This window comes from Gouania willdenowi, chromosome 15, assembly GCF_900634775.1.
Source record: "Gouania willdenowi chromosome 15, fGouWil2.1, whole genome shotgun sequence".
NCBI lineage: Eukaryota > Metazoa > Chordata > Actinopteri > Blenniiformes > Gobiesocidae > Gouania > Gouania willdenowi.
Genome location: NC_041058.1, coordinates 11,068,840 through 11,086,198, shown reverse-complemented (window position 1 = coordinate 11,086,198; position 17,359 = coordinate 11,068,840).

Sequence of the window (17,359 nt, the reverse complement as noted above, 5' to 3'; positions counted from 1 at the left end):
GAGTGTCAAAGATCCTGATCTTGTTGTGGAGAGATAGTCTGAAATAGAACCCTCCAGTTCTCCAAATGCCTAACAATTATGAATGACTTGGCATGTGGAATCTTCATACAGCGGCTGCATCATTTGAATGAACCTGGGTGGAATCGCATAGTAGTTTATTAATATCAAAATAAAGTCTCGGTTCACTCCACACTTGAGTGCATTGCTGCGTAGTAGTTTCCAGTAAAATCCTACATTTAAAGGTGTCTGTACTTTTGTAGCTTGTCTCCTCTAAACTCGTCTTTATCTCTCCTGCTCTCTTTCACCAGGCGGGTGAAATGCAGGGTCCAACCGAGTATGTTTGAGCCTTTATAGCGGCCTTCTTGATGGTTTGTGATAACTTCTTGAACTGACTTAGACCCACTTGATTTAATCCACAATCTAACACATTAAACACTGACAGAAATACACAGGCAGACAAAGCAGATAAACCCATCTCAAAGAGCTGAAACTTGACTGAATCCACCAAATATTATAAACAAAACTACTAGACCCACAAAACTCAACTAAAAGCACAGTGGAAAAAAAACCTGAGAAGAGCTGTGCACGAAATACAACTCTCTCACCCCCCAGGTCATGACAGTCTCTGACTGGGAGTGTGACAAGTCAGAGTCGACATGCTTTGGGCGTAATTGTCTAAGGTGTGGAGTGTAACAAGCAGTCCCCATCAAGTCTCATCCCCATCAGTCCAACTCGTAGACTTGTTTGTGCCTTATTATTTTAGCTGGCATGACAACCAATCCGCACTTCTTATCTTTCCTTAAAACAGACGCTGAGTCTCACCGCAGCAATGAGGAGGTGTTGCATTTCTAATCTGCTGAGTTAAAGCAATTACTGTGACACAATTTATTGTGTTTACTAGTTCAGTTAGAGTTGAATAACAGCCAAACAATGCTGAATCCAGTAAACAAATGGCCAAAGTATAGACACTTCACATAAAACCGTTGTTGTTCATAAATGTAACAGATTGTATATTTTAAAAAAGGGTGGTTAAAAAGTGGCAATGCAGTCCATGAGTAATGAGTTACTTATCTTAGTCAATAAGCTGTCTGGGGAATTGATTGGTTGTGATTTTTACTGGCGCTAAAACATGGTAGCAATCCTATTCTGCTGGTTTTCCCATTATGTAAGTGCTAAATACAACAAGTTTGACAATTACTTAATACAACCATTTCTGTGATGGCTGTAAACCAGTAAAGAAAATGTCATGACCGCACTGTCAGTTACAGTTATCTAAAGAAATTACACGTCGTGTGAAAAAACTAGATTTGATTTAGTGTTGCCCCCATGGTTGTGAAATGAAGTTGCAGATGATTGCAGCAACTTGTTCATTAGAATCTGACTGGTAGTGACACCCGCACACAGTTTCCGTGGCAGATGTTGTCAGTGTCACCCACAGCAACCATTGAATTGCTGCACAAAAGTCAAGTAAAATACGATAATAGTTATTACAGTAGAAAATTTGGTAAAATTGTTCATCTTATGCACCTATTTCCTTTTTGCATTTTTCTTCAATTTATGAATGCAGGCATCTCTCATGACACCACCATGGGCGTAGCACCACATTTTGGGCCCTGGGTACAAATCTCTTCACAATCTAATGCAGTGGTTGCCAACCTTTTTTGGATTGTGACCCTATTTTGATATCAAGAATTTCTGGCGACACCAAAGACATTGTTTTTCTAAAATTAGTTTTTTTTATAGATATATACTGTATTACAAATATAGATTAGCCAGGATTCCTGACAAGTTGTGCCAGCTCAGATATATATTTTTCTACTACATGTTAGTTGAACTAGATTTATATTTGACAAAGTCAAAGTATGGAATACATTTGTTTAAGATAATTCAAAAAATTCTAAAATGTATTTTCATTTTTCAGAAATTCCAATGTTCCTTCTCATGGAGCTCTACGGTAGGGCTCTCTACTTTGTAATGAAGTGATGACTCAGCCATAAGTGGAATTTGCAGGGAGCTGGGGGGGGGGCATTGCCCCCCAGTGATCAACTGTTTTCCAAAATTCATTCGAAAAATTACAATTCTTAATATAATTTACATAATATACACATATGTTAAGTGCCAAAAACACAGTGACTAGGAAATGATAAAAATGGCAATATAAAATTCAAAGGTTTACAAAATAACCAAGTAAAAAAGTTTTAAAGGACTAGCAGCCGATGACATTTGTCCATCCTGCTTCCCGTAGCAGCTCAGAACTTTGTTTGTTTACAACATGGCGGACACCGCGGGTGATCTGGAGACCCATAAGTCTGTTGTTTGTAGTGATGCACCGTGTTAGGAAGTGGTACCAAAGCGGCTAGGATGTGGTAGGAGGCAGACGAGGGAGACTTAATCCAGGTGCAAAAAAAATTTTATTTACAAAAAGAAAAGGTAAATCCAAGTTTTGCATGCAATGTTTGCACGTCTAGCATGTGGACAAGTGTAATCATTGTCTTAGCCTCCAGTGTACCCAGCTACACTAACATCCAACCCCCCCAACAGTCCGAGACCAACTGCTTAAATAGACTCCTGTCAGCAGGAGTCAATCAAGGCAACTCCATCAACATAGGTAGCTCCAAGTACTTCCCCCTTAAATCAGGTAAGGAACACAGTCATTCCCAACGTCCACCTAATACATAAATGATACACGAAGTTCCAAATACTGTTTCTCTATAACAACACTTATTTAAATAACATTCATCACTTAATCAAATAAACATAATTTTACCTCCCACCCCTCCTATTTGGTCTCACCCAGTGACATCACCAGTGACATCACTGGAGATGTCACCCAGAGTATAAATGCAGGAAATGGTGTCCCTGGAACACATGGTGGTGCAGGTACGTAACAAAGAACACTCAGCAATTAAATAGTAATGTTAACCTAGTACACAATATGAAAAAGATGGTACAAATGGTGTGTTCTCACCCACTATGTCACACACCGAGAAAACAAGCGGCTGGAACAGTGAACAAACAAACCCCTGCGCTCAGCGCGCACTTGTCTGGATATAAAGCGGTGGATTGAGCGGGTGTTGTGATAATCTATTTGCCCGCCTCTCCCGCGACAAAATTGGCATCTACCAGCCACAGGAGCACATAGACAATCAGCGAAGGTGGAGTTACGTTGTTAGACACTAAATGCCATAATCTATGTCGTTGGACTTTTAAATGCTTTTAATCCATATGGATCCTTTTATTCTATCCTACCTGTTGTTTAACTTAGTGATTTACAACTGACAGCCAGTCTGTCCCTTCATGTTAAAGTGTTGTATCGAGTGTTGTATGATATATCATGTAGAACATAATAAATAATAGAAAGTGTCTATTTGTACGGTTGCTGTACGGACAACCCCTGGTGCTATTGATACTGTTGCCAAAGTACAAGTACGTAGCATTTTAGGATTAGGGCTCGGTTTAGAGTTAGGTTTAGGTTATAACCAAATATCGCAACAATTTTTAGGGTTAGGGTTAGAGTTGGGGTTAGGTTTAGGGTAAGGTTTAGTCTTAGTCACGCAACCTATCACGTGACCTAAACTGGTCAAACAGGGGCGCTGCGTACGGATAGAATGTTGGTATATTGATACGGCAACCGTACAGATAGCCACTGCCTAAATAATTACACTGCCTAATTTGAGCTAGTTACTCCCTCATTCCTTAAGTTACAGTGGGTGCTGAACATTTCAAGCTGCATTTTGGACTTATTTTTGGCAGGTCCATTATACAGCTTTCAAAATGTATGTTACAGAAATGAAAAATAATAATAATAAAAACAGTTAGATTGGTACATTTGCTTTCGTTCCTTATTTGTGAAGTGAAACTCTATAATATATATATATATATATATATATTCTATTATGTATTTGTTTATTTATTTTTGCTGCCCGCCCTGGCCCAGAATCTCAAACTCCGCCTATGGACTCTGTTTTTGTCTTCAGTCTTCTTGGAGATCTTATCTTCTTGCATCAATATGGTGCTTTTCAGCTCATGAATAAGGAACCAGTGAGCAATACAAAACAGAAAAAGCAATACAAAGAAAAACAAACCGATGCGCACAGTTATTGTAGCATATCATTCTTTGGATTATTCTAAATAATTTGATATTACTGGTATGTCGCCCAGCATTGTAGTCAACTGTACTTGAAACTCAACCACTCACTGTCAGGCAGTTATTTCGCTGACAAATAGACACACAGGGTCAAATAAGCAAAGTATCACTCAGGAAAAGCAATCCTCTTTAAGTGGGTGCAGACCATTTGCATGCACAAATACATATAGTGTGTGAGCTACACAGGAGGGGGTTTGGAGAAACTGTAAGGGGGGGGCGGTATGTATAAACAGTACACACAGTTTCTCTGATCAATATATTGCTGGAGGAAGACGAAGCAAATGTTGATTGCATGGTAGAAAATGTCCATCCATAGGGTTTTCAATAGACTCTCATTATCTCATGGGCAAAGGTGATCAATCTACACAGATGGCCTCTCAAGTGGTGCGGCATTTCCACGGGCTGTCAAAGACTTGGAACCGCAAAGTAATTTCAGTCGCTTCATTATTAGTGAACTAACTAACTAACGCTGTTAGAAAAAGATAAATCAAAGAAGAGTCCTTTACCCTAAGGCTCTCAACCTTTACAAACTACACATTTATTAAGAGGTTTTCAGGCTTAACGGTTTACATCGATTTACAATGATACAGTTTGGCACTGGCACAACAGCTGAAGTTAAAAGGCTTAGCACGAAAATAATGTTTTAAAAAAAGGTTTCACGAAGCAATGTCACATTGGTTACAGCCGTACCTCTCAATGCAGAGATTGTATATTGGGTGCACAATAAGCAGAAATAATATCACAAAGATGCTCTTTAAAAAAATGTTTTATGCATTGATAACTTCCCCTTCCCCTTTTAGCGATCATCTGTGATTATGGGTCTATGGTCTCACAATAATCAAATAATGTCCTTGAAGTTGGAGTTTATCTTATTTTGAAACATTCAAACAACACCGAAACAGATGGAAACCGACAACATTTCCAATTGCACAGCATTAAGAAATATTCTTATATTGAGGTTTCTTCAAATTAAAGTTATTTCCAGCCTTTTTAATCATCTTTTACTCATTGTAACAAAACAAATGAAGTAATGCTTGAGCTCTGGCTTTTTCTCACTCGTTAATATGATTTAGTTTCACAAAGAAACGATTCTTTGGAAGGTCCCATGTCATGCCATTTTTCACCCAACTCCGTTTGTTCTAAGAACCCCAAAAACATAGTATTTGAGGATTATTTTCCCTACTTATGCATATTCATGAGTGGGCGTGTCTATAAACGGGACGCTGGCTGCCTCCTCCCCACACTGTGACGTATGGGCCAGAGGACGGCCCGCCCTCCTCCCACCAACTCTGTAGCCGAGCTCATGCAGCTTTATACACACGAGACAGAATGTGGGGGCGGGGCGTTCACTGGTACATACATAGACTACAGAAAATACATACATATCACTGCGCGAAGGACGCTGAAATGCTCACCTTCGTGGGCGTGTCTGTTTACATGTCAATCACAGCAGAGAGCTTCCTGGAGGCGCGGCTTCTCCAGCTCAGTGCTGCGGCAAATTTGTCATCAACTTGGGAACGCATCATCAAATGGGAACGAGGTGTTTGGGCTCACCCTGCAGAAAGGAGCAAATCACCCTCTAACTAAAGATTGAGGAAATCAATGAAAAAATCACTTTGGGCATGTGTATGAAGCCCAAATAGCACTTTTATCATGTTTAAAGCACAGAAAAGTAGATTTAGTAACATGAACCCTTTAATGCTGCTTGTACTTTTTAGGATGTTTTCTTGTTACCACTACCAGTTATTTTCAAACTGAAATTAAAAAAAAATGTGCCAGAAGAACTAATCATTGAACTCACTTTAGATGCTATTTGACAATGAAGTAACTGTGAGATTCTTTATGTTTATCAAACTCTTGGAAACATTGAGTTCATTGGCTATTCTCCTTTGATTCTTTAGAAAGAATTCATCAAGACTTTTCCAAGCAAAGAAAAAAAAATACCAATTTTAAAAAGAATCGAAAATAAGACAAGAAACATGCCCTGATTTTAAAGTAAACTTTTTATTCATCCTCTGTGTCGAAAATGACATTTTCCAGAGTGAAACATCAGTTCAGTTTGTCTGAAGGGATTGCTGTTCAGAGACGACGGTTTAATCGCGTGCTCTGAGATTGCTGTTTTTTCACGACATTGTTTGACAGGCACACTATTTAAGAGCATTTAAAATGAGCTTGTTTTAAAGCAACTTCAAATGTAAGTGACAACCACCTTTTGGGACGCTGTTAATATTTCACGGGAATATTCTAACATGACGGTGCTAAAAGCTTATGGGATCAAGCCACTGTTTCAAAACAAACAAAGATAGTGACGTTTCAGAGTAATTGTGTTTATTACTAAGTTTCTGCTAAGTGAGGGGTTGTAAAAAAAAAAATAATAAAAAATCTGTGTGCTTATTTATCACTTTTGTAACAATGACGCCTCGCCAATCAACTTTGTAAAATGTGAGCTATAAACAAACATTTTTCTTTATCCAGGATAATGGCTGTTCTGTTCTCTTCACTGCTTTAATCCATTTAGTCCAATTCACAATCAGAGAAGCTGTTGTGAAATAAGTTGCTTCTTATCTATTCATTCTTTAAAAAGGCACGGCAAGTCATTTTACTCGATGTACTTTACATGATTAAAGTGAAACATTCCGACAGAGATTATAAAATCATAACGTCAAACAGAGCAAAATAAAAATGTCAAGATAATCTGAAAAATCCATAAACACAGCAATAAAGTTGAAGGTCTGTCTTTAAGACGCCTGATGCGGCTCTCCCATGCACAAATTCAGGTTCTCCCAGGAGAACGGACGCGTTGAGATGATTACGGAGAAGGCTCGAAAAATGTTAGAAAAGGTCTTTCTGCAAAAGAGTCAGCAAGAGACTGGTTCACAGTTCACAAGGCATAGGTGATTTATTACACTTGCAGTCAGGGAAAGAGTCGATATAATAGCACCGTAGGAGTTTGCTCAGGTGTGCCTACAGTACAAAAACTGGAGTTCTCTTATGTCAAGGGCATGTTCTTTTTCTGGTTGAGATAGGATAATCTGTCCTTCTTTGAACTCGTATAGAAGACACAGAGGCAGCTGGCAAGGGCATCATAGAAGGGATCGAGGGAAGGTTTTCTGCAGCCGTTGTTGGATTTTGGACAAACTCCATAATCAGAAAATACTAAATGTAGCTTTAACAAGAATGAGCATAAGGTTATAGGAAAAAAAAACGCATGGCTTTAAATGCATAATATGTCTTTGTGTAAGTATATTCATCTTAATTAGCCTATAATAGCCTGAAAAATAGACCTAACTTTCCCTTAAAAAGTAACAGTAAGTGGGATTGGCTTCAAAGTTCTTAACAGATTAAGTTGGAGAAAAAGATTAATGGATAAACTCATTGTGATATAATAGGAAAAACACAGGAACCTTGACGAGTTAGAGGCTTCAGGTTTAATTAATTACCTAATCAGGTTGTAGAGTTAATGGTTTTGTTTTTTTTTGTAGGAACCTGAACCTCCCATTAATTAAGGAAACTGTTCACCTGATCTGGAAGACCTCACTAGCATTCAAAAATAGTGTTCAAAGACTGTAATTGGTACACAATGATTGTGTACAATGAAAAACAAAATCCAAGATGATCTTAACTTGTTTTGGAAAACAAAGAATCGACCTCGACTGAATATATATGTGATTTTCCCTTTGTTATGAAACAGATCCCTAAAGGTTACACAGCGAAAGACAACAAATTGCCTTGATTTAATCAAATAAATTGTACATTCCTTCAGCGCTTGGCATCGATTGCAATAATCCCCATGGAACCCAAAACAATAGCAATCAAATGAAATGTGACTGAAAGGCATGTGATGGACACATTGTGTAACTTAAAAAAAACTTGATACGAATAGTAATGAAAACACTTCAGCACAAATCTCAAGGCAGCGTGAAGGAAGCTTTGTTGACCAAATCTTAGCCAAACGTGCAGCTGTTTTTTTCTAAATTTAACCATTCAAATATCTTCAAAAATACACATGGGGTCAATCTGACCCCAGGGATATTTGCCTCCAGAAATGGATTTTCTGAAAATTGTTGACCAAATTTTTGTGTCAGACACTTTGTTTTAATACATAAATAACCCATTGATAATGAAACCATGACCTGTTCTCTCGCACCACCATCAGGCCAAACTTAATTTAGGATATATTTATTTTTAATAGTTTTCCAAGAAATCTTCTCAAATTTACAGACAACAATAATGACCACAAGAGTATGAACCCTATTGGTTGTGGTGATAATATGCGCTTTTCTGCAGCGCCACCATCGGGTCAAACATTCAGTTTTAGAGTTAGTGTGTCTTGAAAATCTTTCATCCAAATGTTGGGATTGCGTCTGCTGGAAGGTCAACATTCATTCTCTTTTCGGCAGAGCTGCGGTGTGTGTGCGCACCCCCCCTTCCCTAGCTGCGCAAGGCACCGCGCTACTAATCTACTGGCAGCAATATGTTCAATATCGCGGTTAGGTTATGTTATGATTCCGTCCTGTTTATGCGGACTGTAAATTATGACTAGCTACATCAGAATTTGAATCGCTTCCCGTTTATTGAACCAGTAAATGGGACCGTTTTTACAGACGAGCCCATGTCCGCTCTAGCGATTAGATTATGTTATGATTCAGTCCTGTTTATGCGGACTGTAAATCATAACCTGTTACAGCAGAATTTATAACCTACTATATAACCTTATTATCACTTGTCCTAAAAGTCTCAGGTCCCGTTCCAGTACTAACTGTCATTTCTGGAGTTAATGGAGTTACAGGGCTGATTGGAGGGGTGTTTAACCCTTTAAATTATTTTATTCTGGCTTGCCTCTCATGCCTTTCTCCACTTTTTCCACTGGAAACACTTCAGTCTTTTTAAAGGAGCATCTTTTTTGTTTCTACACCTTTCTTCTATATGTTCTCACTTTTGTAAGTCCTGTTGTCTCCTCTGTAGGTCAGCATCACCCCTGGCATGGTAGCGTTGCTGCTTTTTATTTGTGCTCATTGGTATTCCATGCTATAAGAAGGAAAGAAAAACACAACTTCATTTTCAATTCCCCCTTTATGATTATGAATCAATCTGTAAAATTCTGAAATAGTTTAGATTATGCAAAGTATTTGAATGAACTATAGACAGTTTGTTATTAAGAAAAAACTAATTTATGTTACTGTAGTGCAACCCCGTTACTCTAAACATAGTAACAGGGTTGAAAATTCATGATAATGTTCTAAAATAACTTTTCTTGTTGAGTAGGAGGACAAACTTAAGTAAATAAGTAAAGAAAAATGAATAAAACATTTGCTTTATCCTAATAGAATAAATAAATAAATAATTTGCGTGAGGTAGATTGAGATTGTTTCATGTGACTCACAGTTTTCTTCTTCTTCTACCATGTTAAAAATGTTAGTAACAGGGTTGCTCAAATGCTGTGGGACACAGATTCCTTGCATAATAATTCATATTTTATAAAGTATATATTTGAAAACAAACTTTTCCACAATTACAAGAGACATCTATCAACGAATTAATTCAAAAGAAAGGAAAACTTAAGTTGCATTTTATGTGTTTTAGTTGAGGTTCAATTTGGTCATCAAGGGGGTGGGACGGGGTATTCCAGTTTATTTCGATTTGGTGTCAGGACAAAAACAAGTTACTCATCAACTAATTGCTTTAACAATTTGTACATGGATTTATTCAATTTAATGGTTGGGACTTAAAATATCCTCCAATTCTGGAATAAGCCTTGAGTGCATGTTGTGTGATCTGCTTTATGTGGATAATTGTTGTGTACACGTTGAGCTTTTATTCTGAATATGTATATCTTGTTTTTCCTTTTCAAGTGATGATTGCGATGACTTGTTTTTGACCGTGAAGCACGTTGTCTGGCCTCATGCATGAAATGTGCTATATAAATAAAGCTTGATTTGATTTGATCCTTAGTCCTGTGCAGTGGTTTTGCGTTTATCAGTCTTTTACAGTACTGCTTTTAATTATACCGAATAAATCATTTGCAGTTTGTGACATTTATAATGTCAACACCATAATCTAGCAATGTTTGATTTATTACCAGTGGGCTAACTTTATTATATGTGCAGGAAAAGATAAGAAACTTATAAAGCTGCATAAAAAAGGCCATTCTATTTGGTTGGCACATACTCTATTGTAGTATCATGATGAATAATGCACAAACTTTTTCCTCTAATTAAGAGTTGGTTGAAAGTTGTGTGTGTTACTATCCCCATTTATTTTAGTGTTGTACATGTTTGAGGTGCTCAGTTGCATCAATTCCTAATGATAAATCCTGATCGCAGGAATGGTTTTTGCAAAAAAGTTGTGGCCAAAAATGAGCCAATGGTGGCCTTGGCTACCAATGGTTCTGACCTGAAACCTCTCTTTTCCCTGCCAACCTTGGGCACAGGTGAGGCATAGAATATTCCATATAGCTTATAATTGTAAAATGATTGGAGCGTGTAACTTCATTTGCTAACTGTGTAACAGCACAGCCAAGTACACCATGTAGATTAATGGTGGGCAATAGAAGCCATTGATCATGCTTTTGTGTTATTTAGCATTCATATCATTATAACCATTGGGTCCTGGAGGGTGACAAGAGTGAATTATATCTTGGTGCTTTGCTGTTTTAGTTGAGTAACTGAGTCATTTATCATTTAGAAAGTGTAAACTTACACTACTTTACAGTGATTGTAATGCCAACTTACTTGCTTCGTCCGAGTTTTATTTAAAGGTAGAAACAATGGTTGACTACGCAGCACAGCTATTTTTTCACAATGTACTTACGGTACATTACTGTAATTGAGTTGCTTTTAAGAGGTTTTAAAGGTGTTATGAAAAAACACTACATAATGGTCTTTATACAGTGATATACATCCCTTTAGCGTCATTCAGAGGGCCAAAGTTGAAAAAGTTCTGTTTCCTCCCTCCCTTGTTATTCCACATTTTGTAAAAAGTCAGCTCCAAATGGTCGAGTTGTTACGTCAGGTAGCGGAAACTCCTCCTCCTGACAATCCTGATTCCTCCTACCCTATAAGAATGTGAGCTCCTCCCTCTCAAACTTCAGAATCAGAATCAGAATCAACTTTATTGACCAAGAGTGTATGAATACACACAAGGAATTTGTTTTGGTGACCTGTGCTCTCTCAGATAGTGTAACATTAAATAATAACAATCAACTAGAATAAAGAAAAATAAATTAAAAAAAAAGAAGTATAAACATAAATATAAGAGTAGTTAGACTAATATGTGCAAACTAAATAAAAATAACAAGATAATAATAATAATAATAATAATAATAATAATAATAACGAAATAAAATAAAAATACAATAATAATAATAAGATAATAGTGCAGTAGTGCATTGATGAGTAGTGCAGGTGAACTTACTGCCAAAACAAACACTGCGCTTTCATATAAAATATATATTATATTTTCTTGTAACATTATGTAAAGCTACATACATGAAATGTGTTCTCTGCATTTAACCTCTCCCCGAGGAGCAGTGGGCAGCAACATTGTAGCACCCGGAGCAGTTCCATTTTTAGTACCCGTTTTACCGTCTCGTTTCGCCTTTGAGATGATCTGACGTGTTTGTGACCCAATGCGACGCAGCGGTTGGACAAAACAGTGGACTATCACTATCACTATCAGCAGCTCCGGTGAGTGTTTGAAGCAGCTGACTCAGCTGATTTACTCTGTTGCTGCTGCCGCATGGCGAACTCACATCCTAAAACAGTTTTTGTCTGACTCACAATCACAATTGCTACTTAAATAGCCATGTGATTTACTGTAAGGTGCATTTTTTTTTTTGGCTGAAAACAATAACAAGAGTGTGTGAATAGCAAAAGAAAATTCCTAGAGATCAGCTGTTGTGTGGAGTCAGCGTCTACAGACACGCCGACTCATGAAAATGCATAAGTAGGCCCCAAAACCCGTTTTTAGAACTGCTCAGAAAGTCCCTTTTCAGAGCCATTACTGAGTAATTTATATTATATATATATATATATATATATATATATATATATATATATATATATATATATATATATATATATATATATATATGTATATATATATATATATATATATATATATATATATGTATATATATATATATATATATATGTATATATATACACAACAGTTCAATCAAATGCATCACATTATAGCCGACCAACCAGTTTAAATGTAATGCACGGCACCAAAACAGCATTGAATGCTGGTTATTTTCTCAGTTTTAGAGTTCTAAGAATGTATTTATTTCAAATGAATTGGTGTTGTTTTATTTTTTTAAATGATTATACATTTTGACAAACCATTTATTTCATACGGATGCCTTTGTGGAAAATAAATTCAGTTTCAATTGTGCAAGATTTATTGCCAAAAATATACGTGGGGGCAGGGGGTAAGTTTTACTTTACTTTATTTTTTAATTGAGCTACATTTTACTTTTACTTGTATTTTATGTATGACTTACTTGTACTTGAATACAATTTCAATCAAGTAACAGTACTTCTACTTGAGTAGGATACAACCTGAAGAAATGAATAGTCTGAGTAGAGAAGGTGGTGCAACTAAAGCTTTCTTTTTATCTCAGAATATTGATTTCCCCCACTTTTTTTCTGATGTGTAAGCAGTTGTGGAAGCAGACAGTATTTATAACATGCGTAGCTGGGACCTAATACTCATGTCCTGAAACCTGAGTACCTGTCACCTGTGCTGCTACCTGAGCCTAAGCCCTGGGGATCCCAACGAAGGACAGACTTGTCGAGGACTCTACTCAAACTAACAAGGTCGAGGTTCCGCCAGGACCGCCAGACGTCTCCATGGGTCAGTTGTTTAAATGATACCACAAAAACCAGACTGCCAGAAATGACTAAACTGGGGGGGTGGGGGGTGAAATCAAGATATATTGAGGTGTCTCCACCATAGGCAACACTGTTAAGCTTCTAGAAGGATCTTGAACAGCAGCTCCTGTCAGAAACTTAATCCCATGAAGCCACTGTATAAACACATGAACACAGTCAATGGATTTGCTTTTTTTCTTTAGCCTCTGTCAGGCGACAGCACGTTTTACTTGGGCTTGACAAAACTCCTCAGAGCTTTCCCAGCCACCTGACGACTGAATGGATCTTTTAAACTGCTGACTGCCTGCAGGGCTGCTTTCTCACCAGCCTGAAAGAATTGATTTCAACTAGAGGAGAAACAATCTACATCTTTAACTTCTGCTTTGGTAAGCAGTATAATGACAATGTAAAGCCTTAGCTGAGTTATTTATAACTGTGTCAAACTAACTTTTCTCCCTAATTAAACAGTGAAAGGTGAGAATGGACCATTTTAGCTTATATAAGTTCCTCTAGGGTTGGAAGTGAAGATACATTGCTGGTTATTCTTGTTATTACTTAATGTGCTTAAGTACATTCTTTTTTTTTTTAATAATAATTATACAGCATTTTTCTTTGAGGCATTGTTTTATTAGTGTATCATTCTATTAGTGGAATTTTGATTATGTTGTGCACTGCAGATGCTCTGGGTAACCTGCAAGACAGTCCATTGTTAAGGAGTATGCTAAGTGGAATAACTACAGGTAAAATGGAAATGATGAAATTATATTATTAGATTATATATTTTCCTGTAGTTTTCTGTGGGTTCAGGGCAAATGTTTGCCCGATTCATTTATAGAATCATTTTCAGGAGGTTTTTAGTTTAACATTTTTGTTTAAAATAAGACAATGAGATTTCAGGATGTTCATTGTGTGTTTAGTTGAAGAGGGGAAAACAAATAAAAAATTAACAGTTATCCCAACATTAAAAAGCCATTTAGGTTGTTGTTATTTATGGGACCGATCTTGCTCAGCTCACTTGAAATCAGATTTTGCTGACTGTGCTGGTCCAACTAAAAAAGGCATGACACACAATGTATTACAAATAGAAATGGTAGATAGTTTTATTGTTCTAATTAGTTTTTCTTTTACATATACCCACGTTTATATATGATCCTTTCTATGTCAATGAACAAATTTGTTATTAGTGAATATGCAGGAGGCCTCCTCACTATTGTTATCCTATTTTTTCTTCCGTCTGGTTTAACTCCTCCTACACCGTTTGTCCGATTTTGACAACTAAGCTATCACAAAATTTAAAAAGTTCCCGAGATTTATGCTAGTGCTTTTATAATTTGTAACTTTTACATTTTTTGACTTGTTTAATTTTTTTCTTTCCCATTCATTTCTTCAACCTTTAACATGTTCAGCTACTATCTTCAACCCATTTAAACCTTTTTCAATCTTTTTGCTAATTTTGAGCTAATGCTAGGTTGGTGCTAATGTTAGATTAATACCAATGCTAGGCTATTGTTAACATTAGGCTAATGCTAACACTAGATTAATGTTGATGCTAGGCTAATGCTAGGTTAATGCTAATGCTAGGCTAAAGCCAGGTTAGTGTTAATGCTGGATTGTTGCTATTGATAGGTTAATGCTAAGGTTAGGTTAATACTAATGCTAGGTTAGTGTTAATGGTCAGTTATGCTATTGCTGGGATATGCTAATCCTAGTCAATGTTGATGCTAAGGTTAATGCTAATGCTACTTAATGTTAGCTAATGCTAATTAATACAAATGCTAGCTATTGCTAATGCTAGCTAATACTAACTAATACTAATTTATGTTAATGCTAGCTAATGCTAATTAATGCTTAGCTAATACAATGCGACGTGGGCAGCATCTGCATCCTGAATATTCCAGTTTGTGTTATTTTCATTACACATTTCGTTATTTATAACTAAATTTTGTTGGAAGGGTTTGATCAAAGAGAAAATTGGGCAGTTGAAGGTGACAAAGTAAACTCACGAATAGTAAAACAAATTATTACTATTGACTGTACAAGTTCAGAGCATCAGCAAATCCCCTAATGGACTGAATTTAATACTTTATGTTGTTGACAAGATGTTTTACACTATTATTTTATATGTTTCATTACACTCGTATTAATTGACATTCGTACTGACAGCATTTGTATGTTTATCGACCTTAAATGATGTACTTACTTGTGGGTCTATTAACAGTCATAGATCGTTCTCAACAAGGTTCTTGTGGATAAAATATCCACACGTAGCTCCTGAGCCCACTGGTATGTCCTCATGCTGTGAATTCAAACAGATTACGATCCATGTGACCGCATTCCAGTGACCCATGGTGGTGAACTGTTACCACACGGTTGACTTGGTTTGACAAATTGCTCTCAGTAGAGCCCATATTGGCCACAGCTTGTAGCTTGGTCTATGTACCTCATATACAAAATTGATCAGCTTCATATTCTACAGGTCAATGATTAATAAAGCTTGAGTGTTCAGAGAATAATTTACACAGAGATCATATTGTCTCCAATGTCAGGATCATTAAACAGGGTTTTTTTTTTTTATTTACTTATTCAACAAGATGCATGGACAAGAATATAAAAGACACATGCATAAGAAATGGGGTTTGGATAATAGTCTACCATGTTTATGATAACAGCAGCTCACATGAAACATGTGAATGCCAGCATTGTGTCTATGAACTCCCTTTAGTGAGTCTGTGATCAACACTTCCCGTCTCTCTAGTGCCTACAGCTCTGCACAGCCTGTGCTTCTTAACCAGATGGGAACAACCACAACAAGCACTCAAATTTGGATGCTTGCTGGTTTTGCCAACACGTGACGCAACACTAAATAAAAAGTAAATAAATACACCAAGTCAATGACCATTGTACTGTATAATGTCCTCAGAGATACATCCACATTGTATTTGTCCAGGCAAGACCAGATGATTGGTCCAAATGGAGTTAGTATGCCTGGTAAGCAACTAATAGGGGAAACATGTTGTTTAAATTCCACAAGTGTATATAAAATATAATCTTAGTGTTTTTTCCTCAATACATTATAAAACAGAAACTCTGCATGCATTCATGTCAGACGTGTAAAAAATACTGATATAGTAGAAAGTAGAAGTAATGTAACTTGATTGAAATTGTACTCAAGTACAAGTATAAGTAAGTCATACATAAAATACTCAAGTGCAAGTAAAAAGTAGCTCAATTAAATGGTATTTCAAAGTAAACGTTAATAGTTACTTTCAGCCCCCACATTCATTTTTGGTAATGAATCCTGCCACGGTTCCCTTGTATATAGTAAACATCTCATGTATAAACTTTAAAAAAAGAGACCAAACTTGCACATTTGTAACTTAAAGCTGAAATCCGTAGTTTCTGAGAAATCTCTTATGTATGATTCTTTTAAAATGCGAAAAAAAAATACCTTACCAGTCTTTTACTATGATCTACTGCCGTTGATCATTCATATACATTAATGTATATAAGTCCCTCCTTCGTCCTATAGACCCCTATACAAATGGAAACGATCGCCGAGTGCACCCAGCCAATAGGGTTCGACGTCCTGTTTTTGAGTCTGTCAATCAAAGTGAATACGGAACTGTGCACGGAAACAAGGTCGCGTGTCATAACAGCAAACAGGTATAGAAAATATAATTTTGGCTGTTACCGGACCCATAGACTTATATCAATGCGACCCGATGCAACCTTATTATGTTATTAAGCAGAGGTGTGACTTCTGGTAGATTAATAAATTACTTTACTTCTTTTAAAACGTACTCAAGTCCAATTAAAATTACTGTACTCATAAAAGCAACTCAATTACAGTAACTTGAGTACTTGTAATCAGCTACTTTCACCTCAGATTCATGTTAATACCGTGTGTCACAAACTTATGGATCATCAAGTGTCAATGTGACCCTATCAATTACAACCCTTGACTGTTTACTGTATCTGGCAACAAAACTCTAGCAGTATTCTAAGCTTTTTGGATTGGAGAGTTGGGAAGACTGTATGTGCAGGAGTTTATGCAGCACATTGTGTAAATAATGAATCGGATTAATGTCTTTAATAAAACTGAAACTCCTAATTGTCTTGTAGTATGTGTTTCTGAAGCATTTTAATTTATTTGTTAGGGCAATTTTCCTATGAAAAAAAATGCATCTGGAATTATAATTTCCATGAAAGGATTGTCTGCAGCAGCACAAAAGGTAAAAAATATATCTCTGCGATTGATCAAAGCATTGCACCACCTCTAACTCGCACCTGGCCATTGAAGTGGTGCAAAACAGTTCATGTTTCATGAGTCTAGATCACC